Here is a 20005-nt window from a genome sequence, read left to right on the forward strand (position 1 = left end):
TGAACAACCAGCAGCAAAAGAAACTGGAAGCTGCCAAAAAAAGACACCTCACACCCAAAGACAAAGAAGTCACATTAAGATGGTAGGAGAGGTTTTTTCATGATATAAGCAATCCCATACCTGCCAGGTGGGTGACCCACAGCTTGGAAAATAACTATACTGCAGAGGCTCTCCCACAAAAGTGAGGGTTCCAAACTCCACATAAGGTTCCCCAGTATGGGGGTCTAGCATGGGGAGGAGGAGCCCCTGAAACTTTTCATGTTAAGGCCAGTGGGCTTTGAGTGCAAGAGCTCCATAGGACTGGGTGAAATACAGACTCCACTCTTGGAAGGTGCACACAGGGTTTCAAGTGTGCTGAGCCCTAGGGCAAAGCAAGGACTCCATAAAAATCTGTATCAGGGTATTCCCTGAGGGTCTGGGCGGGTCTCTTGTGGGGGCAGCTTTGGCTTGCTGTGAAAGGACATTGGAGGCAGAAGTCTTGGGAATAATTATCAGTGTGAACTCCCCTGGATGCTGCCATTTCAGAAAAATTTGGCTCTACTCATCAGTGCTGAGAAGCCCTAGGCCAAACAACCAGGAGGGTGGGAATGCAGCCCTACCCATCAGCAAAAAGACTGCTCAAAGTTCTCTCAGGCACACAGCAACTTCTAATCACAACCAGAGAAAAAGCCCCACCCACCAGAAGGAAAGACACTTCCACGTACCAGTGGGCAGGCACCTGTCCCAGTCATAAAACAGAATTTGCAGCAACATGGATGGACCTAGAGATGATCCCACTAAGTGAAGTTAGTCAGATAATTAAAGAAAAACATCATATAATATCATTTATTTGTGGAAATTAAAAAAGGATACAGGGAGTTCCTGTCTTGGCTCAGAGGTTAATGAATCCGACTAGAAACCATGAGGTTGCCGGTTCTATCCCTGGCCTCGCTCAGCGGCTTAACGCTTGGCATTGCTGTGAGCTGTGGTGTAGGCTGGCGGCTACAGCTCCGATTAGACCCCTAGCCTGGGAACCTCCATATGACGCAGGTGTGGGACGCAGAAAAGACAAAAAGACCCCCCCCCCAAATGGATACAGATGAACTTACTGAAGAATAGAAGCAGACTTACATACTTCAAAAACAAACTTCTGGTTACCAAAGAGGACAGATTTGGTGGGAGGGATGGACTGGGGCTTGAGATTGGTCAATGCACACTGTGGTGTAAGGAAAGACTGGCCAGCAGGGATGTACTGTATAGCACAGGGAACTCTACCCAATATCTTGTGATAAACTATATGGGGAAAGAATGAATGTGGATACATATGTAACTGAATCACTTTGTTGTATAGCAGAAATTAACACAGTCTTGTAAATCAACTATACTTCAATAAAACTTTTAAAAATAGGGAAAAGCATTAGCACAGATGTGAGCACTTGTAAATCCATGAATATTTCTATAAACCTAAAGGATAATTCTACCAAATCAATTTATTTTTGTCCTTACCTTTAAGCTGAAAGATGGCTGTATAATCAAGGATGAGACAGCAGGAAAATGGCAACTACCACCACTTAAGGAACAACAAAGCAAAAATAAATAAATAAATAAAATATGAAAAGGAACAAAAATTTAAATAAAGGGTAAAATAAGAAATGAGTAGAAAGTATCTGTTGGAGATGTTCTCTTAGTCCAATAACCTCAAAAGTCATTTTATAAACACTGGGTCGCATGATATATGATTTTTTTCCCCCTTATCCAATGAATTCTGTTTTTGTGAACTTATCAGCCAAACCATGTCTTTTCCAGAACATTTTTCTGCTTCTTGATGTTGTTGCTGCACATCTATTCATTTCCCACAGGAAATAAAGATAGTGTGGAATTCACTAAAGACAAGAAGTGTGGCTCCCAGGGAGCAGAAGCAGTGGTGAACGAAATCAAAAATTTTGTGGACACTGGGGGAAATGGTGTAGCAGACTAAGGGTCAGCAGAGCCAACGGAGGCCAATTTTAGATAAATAAAATCAAGAAATAATATAGAAAAGAAACGATGTTAGTTAAAATTACTGAAGGTAGTTTGCATTGTGCTACATTCCTGAATGACTGTTTTATCCCAGCAAAGATGTGAATGGGTGTATAGTCCACATAAAGACTTAATGATGCACAAAATCTACCATAGAAATTCAGGAGGGCAACGACCTGAGTGATTGGGGCACTGGGCAATTTAACAAGAATTAATAATCACAAATTGAAGGACAACCTTAGCGAGGAAGTCAATTGAAATTTGCTATCAGGAACATATGTGGTCATCTTCACCTGGCATAGTAATCAGAGTACCAGAAAGGTGCTCCAGCTGAGCACTGCAACCTGTGCAGCAGACAGAGGCTCCCAAACACCCACCCTTGCTGTTCTTCTCCATCACAATCATTTCAGTCCAGAATGAACTGCTTATTTTTTTTTAATGGCCAACTCAAACCAAGATACAATGACTTATTTCTAACACTTGTTAGAAATTATACACTTTTTAGTTATCTGAACTCCTCTTCCTTCCTAAGAGAATTCTTTTTTTTCCTCATGTACCTGCCTCTTATCCTTGTCGTGTGCCTCAGGAGAGGCTGAGCCACCAACTTCTAGGAATTGACCGAGTTGGATTCAGGATGATCCTATTCCTGATAGTGATTGGGTCGCAGAGTCTAGAGGACTAGGCTCTAGACAAAGACACCAGAAGAGAACTCTGTCGGGAAATTCCTGGCAGAGATTCCCAAGCGTAAGAGAAGTTTACAAGAAGGGATGGCCTTTGTGCTCCTTCTGCACATTTAGCATCCGCAGCACCGGACGTGGATGGAGCCCTCCTGGTCCTTGCCCATCCTGAGGATGGCTCTGTGGACTGAGGCAAAGAACACGGGTTCTTGAGACGCCATGGATCCTGCGTCATCTCTGGGCTTCTTGGTCGGAGGTATAACAAGTCCTTTCTTTCTCTCAAGTCGTTGAGTGGATTTGTGCTCCTTCAGCCAAATATATCTTTTTGAATATTCAGGAAGAATTAGTTGGACATAGAGTAGCTATGCCTCATTATATTCAAAGGATTCCTTTGCACTTCCTGAATAATTCACTACAGGGGTGAAAAAATTGATTAGGCCCCCAATTCACTGAATTTTTACTACTATTTCGCTTGAAACAAAATTGTCATGTAAAAAAGGAAGGACATTTATTTTAGTTTTACTCTTTGTGTATCCTGCACTTTTGAAGATAAACATTATGTAGGCAAATGTGACTTTATGGCACTTACACAAATACGTGTATTGATCCCCAGCTATGTAGTACATGGCACTTTGCTTGATGTAATCTTGGAGAGAGAAAGTAAAGGTGAAAAAGGTCTACTCCCAGATTCACAAAACTTAGAGGTTAGCCAATTTTTGATCCCTTCTAGATGCTGTGCTTTTCCTGATCACAGCTAAGCTGACTATACTAACTTCCTCACTTATTAACTGCCAGGTTGGACCACTTCACTGGAGCATCTGGATACACAGGGATACGCATATCTTCTCCAGCTCAGCAGTTTCAGCCTCTAGTGAGTGTTCACCACAAAGTGGCTACTCACAAATATCTGTGGTTAATGAATAAATAATCACCACCCTCCTTAAAGTCACCTCGAAACCTGGCCTCCAGCCCAGGTTTCCATGTAGCAGATCACAAACAGACATGTGGAGTCATGTGACCATGCAACCACTAGGTAGTATAAATACAGGTCTTAGAGAAGAAGTACTAACTTCTGCAGAAGAGCAAAGTCCATGTTCTTGGAAACTGCCTGCCACAAATGACCTTCTGCCTCCTGTCTCTGGCAGAAACACACCATTCATGCATGCCAGCGTGCCTTTCCATAATTTATCATTTGTAAATAATTTAGCGGATTCTTTGTTAACCAGCATATTAACACATGTAATTAAAACCAAGTTTACAATCACACTCGCTGAGGGTACACAAAGATTATTACTGGGCTTTCGAAATGTCAGCCAACAAAAATCTGAATTAATTATCTGCCTTCCTCTATGCATGCAGTTTGTGGCTAGCATTGCACTTTCTCTGTGATGTTCAACTCTTCTAAGCTGCATCAAGGAACTCATTATCCTAAAGTTGAAAATTTGTAAGACAGCTTCCTTTTCCAGGCCAGTCAGTTTGTACTGACTGGGATTTCTACCAGCAGTGAATATTTTGTTTAATAAGCATCCTAATTAGTAAATGATGGGAAGATATTTTATTTCCTGGTAAGATGCCAGCCCTGATAGCCAAACAGGCACAGGGCATCAACATGAACTTCGTCAGTGACCGGAGAGTACAGCCGGGGACCTGTGTTTAGAAAGGGACCTGAGTTTGACATACTCAGTTTCCCCCTCCCAGCTTTCCTGCAAAGCTCATTGTAGCATAGTCCATAGTCATTGTCACACCCTGATTCAGACTGTGGGTTTGATAAACATGGGTGTGGGATCCTGGCTTTTCCTCTGTCAAGGGAGCTTGATCCCTCACTAAGTTTCTCTGTTTCAATGTGTCACCAGTGAAATGAGGATGATGGTAATATCTTCATCACTAAGACTACTAAGTATATATCACATGGGAAGCCCAATATAAGAGTTTCCTATTAGGAAGAGCAGGACCACAGACCTGGATAGATGGGTAGAATTAACATTTACTGTTCATGCAATAGGAGGAAGTTACCTAATCTATTTAAGCTTCAGTCTTTTTGTCAGTGAAATAGAGTGACTGTGTTTCATGGGACTGTTTTGAAACTAATTTAAACACTGTATATAAAATAATTTGAATACACTTTATGTTAAGTACATGAAAACTGCTGTTTGGGTTTCTTAGCTCTTTGGATTTTTTTTAATACGCACTGTGTATTATTTCCTCCTGCTTCTTTGCTGTTATATTATTTCACCTATCTCCACGGTGACTGCTTCATAACATTGGGATTTTACTAAATGGAAACGAATGGACCTATCATTACCTTTAGGCAATCTGTGGACTAGACCTCTGTGTAAAGAAAGAGCCGTGGGAACAATGGTATTATTTCTTACACACCTGGCCAGTCTCCAAGGAATTCGCTTCTTTTAGACATGAACTTTCTCCAGACTGGAAATCTCTGGTGCTAAAATTAGCTGAGAGCCACCGTTATGCTAACTCTCCAATAGTCAGAAAATCACTGCTCTGAACTTTCATATCTCCTCCTGCAAAGGGTGGATGAGAACTGGGGAAGGTTCTTGTTTCCACCAAACATTGACAGAGGCATACACCAAGGAAAGTGTGCAAAATGCTGCTGGCTGCTTAGAAAAAATAAACACAGAAAAGCATTTTCTTGTTTATCTCGCATTTACCTATGTAAATTTTAACCAGACTGATTTACATAAATGATGGAAATTGAGACTTTTTAAAATTGTACCTCAGACACATAGAATTTTGTAAATCAAAACCCCTGCTTTGCATTTTTTTTCACATTTTCATGATTCATCTGTGCATTAAACAAATTTTAACTTTACTTTTAAAATATAATCAACTCCAATGAAACCACCACTAAAAACAGTTATTAAAATAGTTGCCATCAATTATTAAGGAAACTTTTAAAGATATGCAGTAAATGTACCAAAAAGAAGAGGAGTGCCTTTCCAAAGAATCTCTGATGTCATGGAGCATGTCAAGTGCTTTAAAAAAACTCTTTCTCTACTCCTCACTGAGACTTCAGTTAAACATGAGGAAATGATCACAAACATATATGTTTGTTTTGTGGGGGAGAGTGACAAAAAATTGAAAAAGAAAATTTATCAGTTAAATTTAAACAAATGTTTCTAGAAACATGATCCACAGACCAATTAGAACAATTTAAAATAGGGAGTTCCTGCAATGGTGCAGTGGGTTAAGAATCTGACTATAGCATCTCAGGTAGCTGCAGAGGTGTGGGTTTGATTCCCTGCCAGGTGCAGTGGGTTAAAGGATCCAGCTTTGCTGCAGCTGTGGCAAGGATTGCAGCTGCATCTCAGATTCAGTCCTGGCTCGGGAACTTCCATGTGCCATGGGTGTGGCCATTAAAAAAAACAAAGTTCTAAAATATGCATTAGAAATGACATTGACCCATCCTCCTGTTATCAAATGAGAATCTTTGTACATAGAGCAAGTTAAATTGTGTTTTGAGTTTTGTTTGCTTCTTTGCTATGTTCCGTCCTATTTTTACTAAGCCCCAGGGTTTTTTATTCACTGTCAATTGAGAAACACATTGAAGACGTGAGGACCACCTAGGCTGACTGCTGCTTCAACTGTGACAACACTAATGCCTAAAACTAAGGATGTTTTAAGAAATGTGGAGGTCAGCCAAGAGATGCCCTTTGGAAGTGAGTGCCTTGAAAAAACCGAGTACCAGGTAACACAGGGGAAGATCACCAAAACCTAAGAATAAGACCAGGGTATTCCTAATTTTCAAATGTTGAAAGTTACTGCTCAATAAAAACATGCGTCCAACTCAAATATGATACTATGCCATATGGAAGTTTCTGGGCCAGGAATCGAATCTGAGCTGCAGCTGCAATCCGTGCCACAGTTACGGCAAAGCTGGATTCTTTAGCCTACTGAGTTTGGCTGGGGATCAAACCCTCACCTCTGCAGCTACCTTGTAAGTATGTTTTCAGTTGGCATTTTTACCTTAGAGTTGGGAGAAATGTATGACTTCTGAAAGAATGTACAGTAAAGAAGCTTCTAGACTTGGTTCACCTGAAAAGTAATCTTTACACAATTTATCTGAATTTAAAAAATTTTATCATAAAAGATATTTCTTTGGGCTACCAGAAGACAATAAGTAACTTCTGGTACTTTTAAAGGCTTCTTCATTATAAGAGTAAATTCAATTTAGATTACCAATACACCCTTCTTTCTTGCTTAGAAAATTATTTGTGTTACGTAAAAACTATTAAAGTAAAACAAATATACCACAAAATCATGTAGAAATGAAGCAGATGAGTTATTTCACAGTGTGATTATACCTGAGCAGATTTTCCAGGGTGAAAGGAGTATTAAGAAGACAGTGTGTCTTCCTGTTTTTCAGAAATATTATACCTCTATCTTTGACAAGGTACAGGAAGCCAACTTTTTTCACTGATTATACTTATAAAAGTCTGTATTTAGATGTTATAAAACATTATTTTTGACACATTTGACTATTTTTAATTCCTATTTTTGTTTTATTATTTATTTATTTGTTTATTTACTTTTTAGGGCTGCACCCACAGCATATAGAAGTTCCCAGGCTAGGGGTCGAATTGGAGTTGCAGCTGCTGGGCTACACCACAGCCACAGCCATGCAGGATTCGAGACGTGGCTGCGACCTACACCACAGCTCATGACAGTGTGGATCCCTGATCCACTGAGTGAGGCCTCAGTTAGAACCTGCATCCTCAGGGATACTCGTGGGATTTGTTTCCACTGAGACATGACAGAAACTTCCTGTAAGTTTATTTTAATTTAGGTAAAAAATATATAGCAGCATCAAACTCTTCAAAGAAGGAGCCATATTTTAAAAATAGGCACATATATGTATATACACATCTATACATCTACATATGTATATATGTATATATATATACATATAAAATTGCTTTTATGTTGAAATAATTTAAAAAGCTCAAATTAGAAATGTTTACTTAGCATGATGACCTCAACTTTCAACCATTCTGTCACTATTGACAAGATTCCCTCCTTTTTTGTGGCTGAATAATATTCCACTGTGCATGTGCATATACACGTCCTTCTTTAGCTGAACTCACAGAAACATAGAGCATGGTAATGATTAACCAGGTCTGGAACATGTAGGAAATGGGGGTGGGTGTCAGTCAAAGGAAACAAACTTCCACTGATAAGATAAACAAGTTCTGAAAAATCACAGGTATAGCAGGGTGATTGTAGATCATAACACTGTAATAGACACTTGAAAGTTGGAGTTCCCATCGTGGCGCAGTGGTTAACGAAGCCGACTAGGAACCATGAGGTTGCGGGTTCGATCCCTGCCCTTGCTCAGTGGGTTAACGATCCGGCGTTGCCGCAAGCTGTGGTGTAGGTTGCAGACGCGGCTCGGATTCTGCGTTGCTGTGGCTCTGGCATAGGCTGGCAGCTATAGCTCCGATTCAACCCCTAGCCTGGGAACCTCCATATGCCGTGACAGCGGCCCACGAAATAGCAAAAAGACAAAAAAAAAAAAAAAAAAAAGTTGCTAAGAGAGAGTCAGTGGATCTTAAATGTCTTCACCACAAAAAAGAAATGGTAACTATGTGACATGAGGAAGGAGTTAGCCAACCTATGGTGGCAACTGTTTTGCAATATGTAAGTGTATCAAGCCAAGAGAATGCATGTCTTAAATTTACAAAATTTCGTACGTCAGTTATCTCTCAATAAAGCTGGGGAAAATAAATATTTTTAAATTAAGTTCATATAATTATCCTCTAAAATAATTAACTAAACAATTAATATAAAATTGTAAAAGCCATTTTATAAGCTTAATTTAAAGTTTGAGCATAATTGGTAAATTTTTATTTATCAAGTGATTTCATTCTTAAAACTTTCAGGGATATTTATATTAACATAAGGATACAATTGTACTTAAAACAAATATCTTGGTTTTTAAATTGTGATGGTGCTGTAACGTAAATAATTTAAGCACTTTTAATTGTCTCACTGATGGAAACTTTTGTTCATTATTTTTAGAACTGCAAACAAGTAGTTTGAATAGCTGACATGGTCAAAGAGGTTTAATTGTAGAATTTTCAAAGATTTTACTTGCATTGTATGTACTTATCAAATTATCTCCACATAAAGAACACTAATATAAGAGTCACATAGATATCTTACCATTCATTCATGGGTAAATGCTCACCCAATAAATACTAATTGAGCACATACTATTCACCAAGATTTGGGCTAGATTTTAGAGTAATGGTGAAAAGCTAACAAAATGAATGAATCTTGAGAAAGTAGGTAGAAAGATGACAGATAGATAGATAGGAATATGTTCTAAATACTTTTTATATACACATATATAACACAAATTACTCATATAATCCTCCGACAACATGAAGTGGGCAATGTCATTTCTCTTTTTACAGAAGATGAGAAAAGAGAAATAACTTGCTTAGTTAATATTTTCATTATCACTCTGTGTACTGGCTCTCTAAACACAGCCTTTTTCCTGGGATCCAGTATTGACAAATAATATTTAGTAAATAAATGAAAAAGTAAGACTGAAAACAAAATAAGAAACATTTCAGATGTCAAGTGAAGAGAGATTTAAGTGAGAGGACAAGAAAGATAGAGGGAATTACTTTAAAACAGGAATAAAAGGTTAATATGTGTGAATGAATTTGTTTAGAAACAGAGAACAGCCGTTGGAATGTAGCAAGAGAAGAGTCCAGTTGACTAAAGTACAAAATTGTTCTGAGTCTTAATGTAAGAGGTTTCAATTTAATGTAAGTGGCTATTGTGAGCCCTCAAGGGCTCTTAGAAAGATGGTGATGATTAATCCTGGGCAGGAGAAGATAAGTCTTAATGTTAGTATAGAACTGATCAAAGTGGGTGAGGCGAGAACCGAAGGGCCAGGTCAGGAATAGTGGCTGATGTGCAGAATTCTCTCTGTGTCACAGCCAAGGAGACAGAGAACCAGAATCATGCCAGGAGAGTGACCACAACTGGAAACGGACTGCATGGAAGGGATGTTTGATTAAAAGAAACAGGTGTGAAATGACCCTCCCCAAGGTAAAGAATTATGAGGGCTCGTATATGAGCAATATCTTCAGCTGTCTTAGATGAGAACCACAGAAACCTGAGTATTGCAAAAACAAGTTATGTTTGTGAAAAAAATGATATCAAGTTCAAACTTTTTTTTAAGGTGCAGACAGACTGCTATTGTTTAGAGATATTTGCCCAAAATACTGTCCCTCTAACAGGGCATCTTAGGGTAGGCCATCGAATTACATGAGTTGTTGGGGCTATCTTTATAGGAAAGACCTAAAGGAGAAAACAATTATGAACCAGAAATTACTAGGAAAAACCACTACAGACATGTGGACCTTCGACCTCCGTTCAGGTTCCTTCCCCGGTGTCCATAGCAACAGGCATTTCACAGGAAGTGCAAACAGACACATAGAGGAATCAAAGCCTCCAGAACTTTTGCAAGGCAAGGTGTTTATATTCAGTGCCAGTGCCTTTTAGCTAAATAAGCCGTCCACCAGGGATCATAAAAAACAAAACATAAATACAGTGTGCCAATCCCAGGAAAACATTTAAAAGCTTATTATGGGAGGGTGTTAACAAAAATGTTCCTAAATCTCTTCTGAAAAATTGTGAAAATACATAGCATAATGATGGTAGGCCAGCACTTCCCAAGATTACATCTAGAAGAAAACTACAAAAACTGACACCATTGGGTATGAAAAAGAAACACAGTTTATCAAATAATACAGCACACACAAACACACAAAAATGTGGAAACTCAGATGATGATGCAGTCTCATTTTGTGTAAGAGGAGGCATCACGTTTCATAGATTAGTTTGGGATAACCGGTTATTTGGAAAAAAAGTAAGCTAGATCTCTACTTATTACTAAATCAAACAGCATTCAAGTTTGATTATGAATTTAAATGTAAAAAATAAAACAGCGACAGTTGAAGAAAAAAGTGCGAATTTTTTATCACTGTGATGTGCAAAAGTATAAACAAAAGCCAAAGGCCAAAACAGAGAAATTGATACATTTAATTTAATAAATACTTAAAGTTATTAAATATAAAAGTTAATGTGATAATTTAAGTGAAATGTCCTTTGACAAACTAAGGATATAGCTCATAACCTAAACATGCTAGTGAGCACTGAATTTCTCAATTTATAAAGAGTAAAGGGTATATGTGTGTGTGTGTGTGTGTGTGTGTGTGTATAAAGATGAAGTGATGAATAACTCAGTAGGAAAGCTACTTATATGACTAGACAATTTATAGAAAAAAACACAAGTCAAGAATAAATAAGTTTTTTTTGAGTTCCCTTTGTGGCACAGTGGAAACAAATCTGACTCGAGTCCATGAGGGTGTGGGTTCGATCTCTGGCCTTTCTCAGTGGGTGGGAGATCCTGTGTTGCCGTGAGCTGCGGTGTATGTTGCAGATGTGGCTCAGATCCTGCTGTTTCTATGGCGTAGGCTGGCAGCTGTAGCTCCAATTGGACCCCTAGCCTGGTAGCCTGGAGTTTCCATATGCTGCAGGTGCAGCCCTAAAAAGAAAAAAAAAAGAGTTGATGTGACTCGAAATAAAATAAATGCTAGTCAAAATGATAAATATTTCAGATGGCAAAAATATTAGGAATAATAAAATTAGCAAACTGATGATAAATATGACCCCCACACAGTAGCATTTTACATTAGGAACCCATGAAATCCTCCCAACCCCTCTGTGAGATAAGGAACCTGGACAGCTTCTCAAAGTGAGTAAGTACAGGAGCTGTGATTCAGATTCAACCAGAACTGGCTCCAGAGTTCACTCTTCACAGATACGCAGAGAAAATTAAGAGTGTTTTCCTTACTTTTTGTTTGCTTGGATACAAGGGGAGAAGTACAAACTCTCAAAACAGGCTGGTGGGAGTGTTAAGCTTTCTGGAGACGATTTTGGCTGGATTTGTATCATTTAATCCCAGTGGTTTTATTGCCAAGAAATCATTCCTCTCTAGTCACTTACATAAATTCCCATTATCTTGGAAATGAACTAAAGTTTCATTTGGTTTGTAAGAGCAAAACATAGGTCAAGTGCACCATTGGCCAGTTGGAAAGCTGATTGAAAAATGAATTATCACAACCCTCCATACTTTTAATCAGCTTATTGTATGAGAATCACAGAATTTTATTTCAAAATAGGTAAGAAAATTAGAAGGAAGAATTATAGGTCTGTTTAACCTACAGATGCAGATATAAATAAAAGACTGTTGGTTCAAATCCAACAGGGTAGGAGATTAATAAATCATGACCAAGTAATGTTTATTCAAGAATGGAGAAATAGTTCAGTAATAAATAATCTATCAATGCAACTTACAGACTTAAAGGAGAAATTATATAATTGTCTCAGTAGATTCAGAGAAAGTATTTGGTCATATTCAGAATCTATTTATGAGTTTAAAAAGCCCTCAGTATAGTAGGAATAAAAGAGAATTTTCTTAACTTGCTAAAAGTTGCATATCAAAAATCTATAGCAAGCATTATTCTTCATGGAGGAATTACAGACTCATTTCCTCCAAAAGGCAGAACAAGACAAGCATGTGTATTTACAATGCTGCTGTTCAACAGAGAGCCCTAGAGATCCTAGCCAATGTTGTAGGGGAGGAAAAAGGAAAGAAAAAATAAGCAGTGTAGTGATTTTCAGGTAAGAGAAAAGCAAATACTGTTATTTGCCTATGATTTTCTCATCTATGTATGCAACAGACAATCATCATACACACTTATAGTTAATGAGAGAGTTCAACATATTTATTGAGTAAATGAACAAATTCTGAAAATCAGCATAATTTGTCTGTAGTGAAATAATAGAAAATAAAATATTTATGATAAACATGTAAGAAAATGCCTTATGAGGATTACATATAAACTAAGGTATAAAAGAAGATCTGAGTAAGGCATCAGGAAATATCTAAATAAATCAGCGAGATGACATACTATATAAATATTGATTTACTCCAAAATAATTTAGACACTCAATACTATTTAATTAAAATTTCAGCTGGGGAGTTCCTGTCGCAGCTCGGTGGGTTACAAACCCAACTAATATCCATGAGGATGTGGGTTCAATTCCTGGCCTTGCTCAGTGGGTTATGGAACTTCCACATGCTGCAGGTGCATCCCTAAAAAGAGAAAAAAAAGAAAAAGAAAAATTTCAGCGGGAATGTTTTGGAGGAATTCAAGAATCTTAATTTAAAAATTACATGGGTGGTGTTCCCGTTGTGGCGCAGCAGATTAAGAACCCGACGTAATGTCTGTGAGGATGTGGGTTCAATCCCTGGCCTGGCTCAGTGCCTTAAGGATCTGACATTCTGGAAAGCTACGGTGTAGGTTGCAGATGCAGCTCAGATCTGGTGTTGCCCTGGCTGTGGTATAGGCCTGCAGCTGCGTGCAGCTCTGATTCAACCCCTAGCCCGGGAACTTACATATGCTGCAGGTATAGCCATAAAACAAAAACCTATATGGGGGAATAAAGAACCAAAGATAGCTAAGAAACCTGGAAATTGTTAAAATATCAGAAATAACTCTCATAATTAAAATGCCATTTTATGTAGGGAGGGATTTTTGCTTTTTTGTTCTCTGCAAAATCTCTATTATTTAGGATCACACCTGTCACATAACAGACACTCAGCAGATACTTGTTGAATGAGGGCAGGTTGCAAACAGCATGCTACATAATAGATTGCACTCAGTTCTGGGAGTATGGCAGGGATGATGAATGGTCCCTGACTCCATGGAGATTAGAGACCTGAAAGATATATCAACTTTACACAAGCCAACGATCAGATAAGTTTTGTGAGGTCTATCTAAAGGGAAGAATGGGGTACAATGAGTTCTCATAAAATGTGAAGCTAACATGCTGTGTCCTCTGAGATTGGCACTGGTAAACGGTGGATGGACATTGCTAACAAACCTTTCTTTCTTTACCACTTAGCATGGGGAAGGCTCTCGATGGGCACCTTTGCACAAAACTTAGAGAGAAGTTATAGGTTAGGAAATATTAACTGATAATATCCAGTTAAGCCACAAATCAGACTGTTTCTTTTAAAAGTTATATGTAATTTTAAAGAGCATCCCATAACTATCTCAGACTCCTAGGTCTCAAGGTGCATATGTAAACAAATGAAAATAAATCAAACAAGTTATTTTTAACATCAAAAGTTGTTTGGAATTCCACACGTGTAATGTCCAAATTTTGCTATTTTGACTTTTAAGAGAACACTTAGGTGACATTATTCAAATTAGTATTTCAAAACTGTTGATCCAAACATAAACGAGTTCTATGATTAGATTTCAGTTAATATAAAAGTTAGATTGACGTTAGGAGAAAAAAATGAACTAAGAAACAAAGGCATACATTTTTCATGAAAGCATAGTCAGATATTGCCTTTATTTTCCTAAGAAAAATACCTGTGGTAAGCTACAATGTTAAACCTATGAGTCTGGGATCACAATCTTTCCTAAACAAGATAACGTCACCAAGTAGCCACTTGAAGGATGCTCCCGAAAGTGAGGACAAGACTCATCACCAGGCTCCATGATATCTGGCTAATAATCTCTAGAACAATCTATGCCTTCTTCAAGTTTGATAATTCGCAATGAAGGAATTCATAATTGGGAGAAAGACTGTAACTACTGCCTGTGGAAGATGCTAAGAGCACTGCATCCTAGACTTGGTGCTGTTACTTTGCAATGGTAATACTTTGAAAAGTCTCAGTACAGCCATGAACCTAGCCCAAGTTTTAAATATTAAGAAAAATGTTCATCCTTCCCTACCACCCAAATCAACACCCTGTGAACAACACTCACTATAAATCCGCTCGTCCCCTTTCCCACAATAGAGATAGTGGAGATTTTGGTTTGACTTTGGGGCTTTTCACTTAAGAACTTTCAGATGCATGTCTATTGAGAAGGTCTTTATATACTTCCCCCTGCAAGTTTATAACAGGTTTTCCTTTATTATGCCATTTGAAAAATTAATTATGCAATAATATTGTAACCTGAAAAAGCAGAAGACTTTATATTTGGAGTGGAAGCTGAGTGCCTAGGTGAAAGATAAAATGAATAGTCAGCCCAGCTTGTTACATCCATGCTCTCTTTAGAATATGACGGTATTCTTCTGATGTCTCTTTATAACCATCGCTGGGATTTATGGCAGTTAAAGCATTATCTAAATGAGCAGACGAAAAAAATAAAGTGAAAGTCTCTTACATGACTAACTGTAAAATATCATAAAACAAATAAATTAATTCAATTGCACGCTCCAAATGACATTTTCAGAGCATTGCTTTTGCTTAATGTCTTTCTGAAAGAAGAATTGCTAGGCTCTGTAGAAAGGAGAGCATTTTGAAGACTATTCTTTGATAATTGTCACTGATATGTTTCCAATTTACAAAATGCTCTGCCTGGAAATGAAGAGCACCCTTTGCTGTTCTGTGGGTGGCAGAAAATGCTTTATTTGGGCTATAATTTCTGAAGTAGTGAAAGTTTATCTGAATCATTTGTAATCACAGAGAAGGCGGAATGTCTGACACAGGCAGGGAATGGAGCAACTGTACATGGGAAATTCCAAGAAGGTTCGAATTTTTTAATCTCAAAGAATAATCTCATATTTCTTATCAGCAGAGAATGAATTAGCAGCAGGTCACTCCAGCTGAAGGTAAAGGGACACACTATCAGATGAGAGGCAATTTCAAGGGTGGTGAATCCCACCATTGAGAGATTTTAGCAGCAAATCTTCTCATACTGTGGTGTGTTTCAAGAGGAGACTGTTAATGGGAGGAGAATTGCCTAGGTCAGCAGGCTGAGGCATAATGGGTTGGCGCCATTCTCCAGGGTACCGTTGTCTTCCATCCAAGCCTCTAAAGAAAGACATCCAGATATAAGACAGGTGCAAACCCATGTTGGGGGGTTCCCCACACTCCCGAGTCCCAGGCGGGTGAGGGGTGAGGCTCCTGTGTTTTCTGAGAGCCAGACTAGAAACCAAAGGCTTGGCGCTCCTGATTTGAGTCAAACCTGGGCACCCGCATTTGTTGTGGGGCTGAGAGTGATAATGGGGCAGGACTACTTTAGCAGTTTTCCTCTCCTTGAAATCTTCTAAGGAAACCTGGCCACTTAGGCCATTGGCAGAATGGAAATAACAACAACAACAACAAAATCAACTTGTTATTTCAATAATTATGTATTGAGCAGCTATTATGTGTTTGGCACTGTTCTGGATTTATGACTGTAACAGGGAACAGAATACATGAAGAATCTGCTTTCTTGGATCTTACCTTTGAATTGAGAATGACCGAAAATAAACACTAGAAACCAGGAAGCAAAATAGAATTCCAGATGATGACGGTAGATGGTGGCGTGTGGCTGGGCCCGGGAGTATGACACAGGTCATTCAGGGAAGGCTTCTCGGAGGCGGTGATATTGCACTGAGACTGAATGATGAGAATGAACAAGCTGTGCCTTGGTGACAGGGAAGGGCCTTCTGTGGAAAGAGAGCAGAGAGGGCAGAGACACGGAGGCAGAAGCAAGGCTGACATGTTTGAGAGACATAAAGGCCAGTGTGAGTGGTGGGCAGTGGGTTCCGGAGGGCTGCAGAAAGGCACAGTCTTGCTGTGCACGTGCTAGGTGATGCAGATTTTAGCATGCTAAGGAGGGAAACAGGAACACTGGAGGGTTCCAGGTGGAGGAGCAAAATGACCTCCTCAAGACAGTGAAAAGATCCGTCAGGCTGTGATGTGGAAATTGGATAGTAATGTGAAAAGAATAGACCACTTCCACCGCGACTGTAACAAATTAATACAAGCTCAATGGTTTCAAATACACACCAGTGCCTCCCTTGTAATTCTGGAAGTCAGAAGTCCAGCATCAGTCCTCCTGGGACAAAGCCGTGGTGTTAGCTGGGCCACCTCCCTCCTGGAGGCTCTAGAGAGGGATTTAGTTTTTTCCAGGATGAATGCTGTCTCTCTCCCCTGGCTTGTGACCCTGTGTCCCTTGTCCTTTATTTTTCCCTCTGCTTCCATTAGTCCTTCTCTTTCTTCTCACTCTGATTTCCTGCCTGTGTCTCATAAGGGCCCTCATGACACCTTGGGACACTTGATAAACCAGAATGCCCTCCCCATCTTCAGGTCCTTTCGCTTTATAAAGAGTGGCATCCAGGGTTTCAGGGCATCCTTGTGTACAGCCCTTCCTCAGCCTTCTGTGTGGGAAAGGATTCCTGTAGGGGTCTTTACGACATAACAAGGCTGGTGGCAGCAAAGAGTGAATTAGAGAGATCTGGGATATGTGTTTTTTGGAGGTGACAGGAGTCGCTATTGGAATGGATATGGAGGTATAAAGAAAAACAAGAAATAAAATATCCACAGACTGTCTGCTGCTCTGCCTTAAACATCTCACTTGAGAGAACTCTCTGCTCCCATGTGCCTGGACAGCTGAGTCGGGCCCAGGAGGCACCTAAAAGTCATGCCCACATGCCCACATGCATGCTGCCTTTCTACTCTAAGCGTGTGAATCTGTCGTTGGTCTGACTCCTAGGTTACCTTAGACTGAAATTATTGTGGGACAACAGAAAAATAAATGAAGTTCCAGATATAATTTTCTTTGGCTAATTTGAAGGACAATGACCACTGACTGCACTGAGAGGTGAACTAATTAATTCCCACATTAATTTGCACTCATTCAACAACTACTTAGAATTCTACTTGTGCCATAAACAATTCTAGGGACAGGGAATAGGATAATAAACAAAACAGGTAAAGCAGTTGCTCTTACGGAGTAAGGGAGATATGGGTCAGTACTTGTTCAAGGAATTATTTAATTATGCATGTGATTGGTGCTGCAAAAGAGAAATAAAAGATGCCATCAGAAAGTTAGAGAGGGGAACCAGTCCCATAGACCCCTTATCCTGAGGACAGCAGAGTGAACTATAAACCTCTAAAACCATTAAAATTACCTGCAGATTTACCCAGGTCAGCAAGTGCCCTCCTGGGAGAGGTAATTGCAGAGCGCCCTCTATCTCTGTGGGCTCCATCTTCGCTTAAACATTGATGCTATGACATTACTTTGCCAGATTCTGTGCTATTTGAAAGATATTTTTAAAATATTTACCCATCTCCTTTTAAAGGGGGTGGATTTATCCAAATAAAACTTGAAGAATTATGAGAAATAGAAGGCTATGGTCAAGCATAAAAGAGGCAGAACCCATGTAGCTCAGACAAGTTCTCCTGAGAGGCAGATTGTAGAGATGAGTAATTAGCCATGCCCGTGGATGATGGAATCAGATTTGTATTTTAAAAAGATCATCTTGGGAGTTCCTTGGTGGCTCAGTGAATTACTGAGGCCTCTGTGTTGTCACTGTTGTGGCTCTGGGTACTGTGACGTGGGTTGGATTCCTAGCCTGGGAACGTCTGCATGTCACAGAAGGCAAAAAAGAAAAAGATCATTTCAGATGTGATGTAGAAAGTATACTGGAACGGGGCAGAAGTGTCTTGGTCAAACCAGGGAGGAGAATCTTGCAGTAATCAGGTTAGAGGCAATGTTGCCTTTGACTAAAAAAGCAACAATGAGCTGGAAGTGAGGGAGGTGGCAATAAGATGTTTTAGATATGGAGAATTTGTAGGTGTCTTTAACATTTTCTAGTTTTTTGTAGCATATTCTAGAGTTCAGAACAAATGTAAGGACATCACGTTTTTTGGCTTTTTTTTTTTTAGAAGCAAGCCCTTAACTTATTTTTAACTATCTTCTTTTCTAAGTATAACTAACACTGATTTTAGTGGTTTTATTCCAAGAAAGTTGTGCTTTCACCATCCCAAAGTCTAGTTAAAGTCAAACCCCTGAAGTCAGAAGTAACAACAAAAATGGTACATAAAATATTTTTGCTAACTTAAGAAAGGAGTAGATACACTTGAATTTCTTCTTGGTGTAGCATCACATCTGGAGTTCCACACTTGAAAACAGATTGCCTTTTCACACATAAAAAAAGAGTAAGATTTCTTCTGTTTCAATTTTCTTGCATTTGCTTATGTTATTTTAGTCATTTAAATTATACTAGACTGTTATAAAAAATATAGAAAATTAAACCCTTCTGGCATCTAATATAGCAAGCGAAATAGATTTAGATGACTAAACTTTTGAATGATTTTTAGGTATCTGATTGGAGGGTGTATTTTATCAAGATGTTACCTTTCAACAAACATTGACACCTTTCTATCCCAAATCTCTTGACGTAATTGAAAATATATTGCAAATCTGGAAAAAAGAAAGTAGTATAATTAGCGAACTAGGAATTCTGAGTAATGTCTCAAAGATAGAAAGCAAAATAACCAGGCTGGAGGAGAAATGGAAATTGAGAAGCTACAGCTCAATAAGCTCTTGGGAAAACACTCCAGTAAAACCAGGGGAACTAATTGAAGGATGAATCAATAAAAGAGCCAAAGGGAGAGGAAAGCATTTGGGAAATTACATGGACTTGCTGTAAAAACCACATTTAGTTCAGCAGGAACAGTGGGTCTATGGCCTTGAACTGGGAATGAGCAGCAGAGCCACTTCCCACATGGCTGTGTACACTAAAGTGGGTGGTTAGATGGAGAGATTTTAGAGCTTGAGAAAAATGTAAGAGAGTGGAGCTTGAAGGATTTCTAGACTGCAGGAAAGGAGAGCCGAGGAAGAAGAAAGGGAGGAGTATACAGCTCCATATGAATATTCAGTTCTTAGAGGCAATAACAAAATCCTCTCTAATTGTACGATAGATTGGGCAAACATGAGTAAGAGGATGAGTTATTGGTATAGTACAATAAGAGCTTATTCACGGAGTTCCCCTCATGGTTCAGCAGAAACAAATCTGACTAGTATCCAGGAGGACGTGGGTTCGATCCCTGGCCTCGCTCAGTGGGTAAGGATCCAGCATTGCAGTGATCTGTGGTGTAGGTCACAGATGCAGCTCAAATCCTGCATTGCTGTGGCTGTGGCTTTGGCTGGCAGCTGTAGCTCCAATTCAACCCCTAGCTTGGGAACTTCCATATACTGCAGGTGAGGCCCCCCCAAAAAAGAGCTTATTCACCCCCACCACACACACACAAACACACACACACACACACACACACACTCCAATACAGGGTATGTAATTAACCAAGAATAAAAGTATTTTATAAGAAGCTTGGAAATTATAAAAAAGTTAATTATATATTAGGCTGCAAAGAGTTTCAGTAAGTCAAAAAATCGTAAATAACATTTTCTAAACACAGTATTATAATCTAATTAATA

The sequence above is a fragment of the Sus scrofa genome, chromosome 1 (genome assembly GCF_000003025.6).
Source record: "Sus scrofa isolate TJ Tabasco breed Duroc chromosome 1, Sscrofa11.1, whole genome shotgun sequence".
In the NCBI taxonomy this organism is placed as follows: domain Eukaryota; kingdom Metazoa; phylum Chordata; class Mammalia; order Artiodactyla; family Suidae; genus Sus; species Sus scrofa.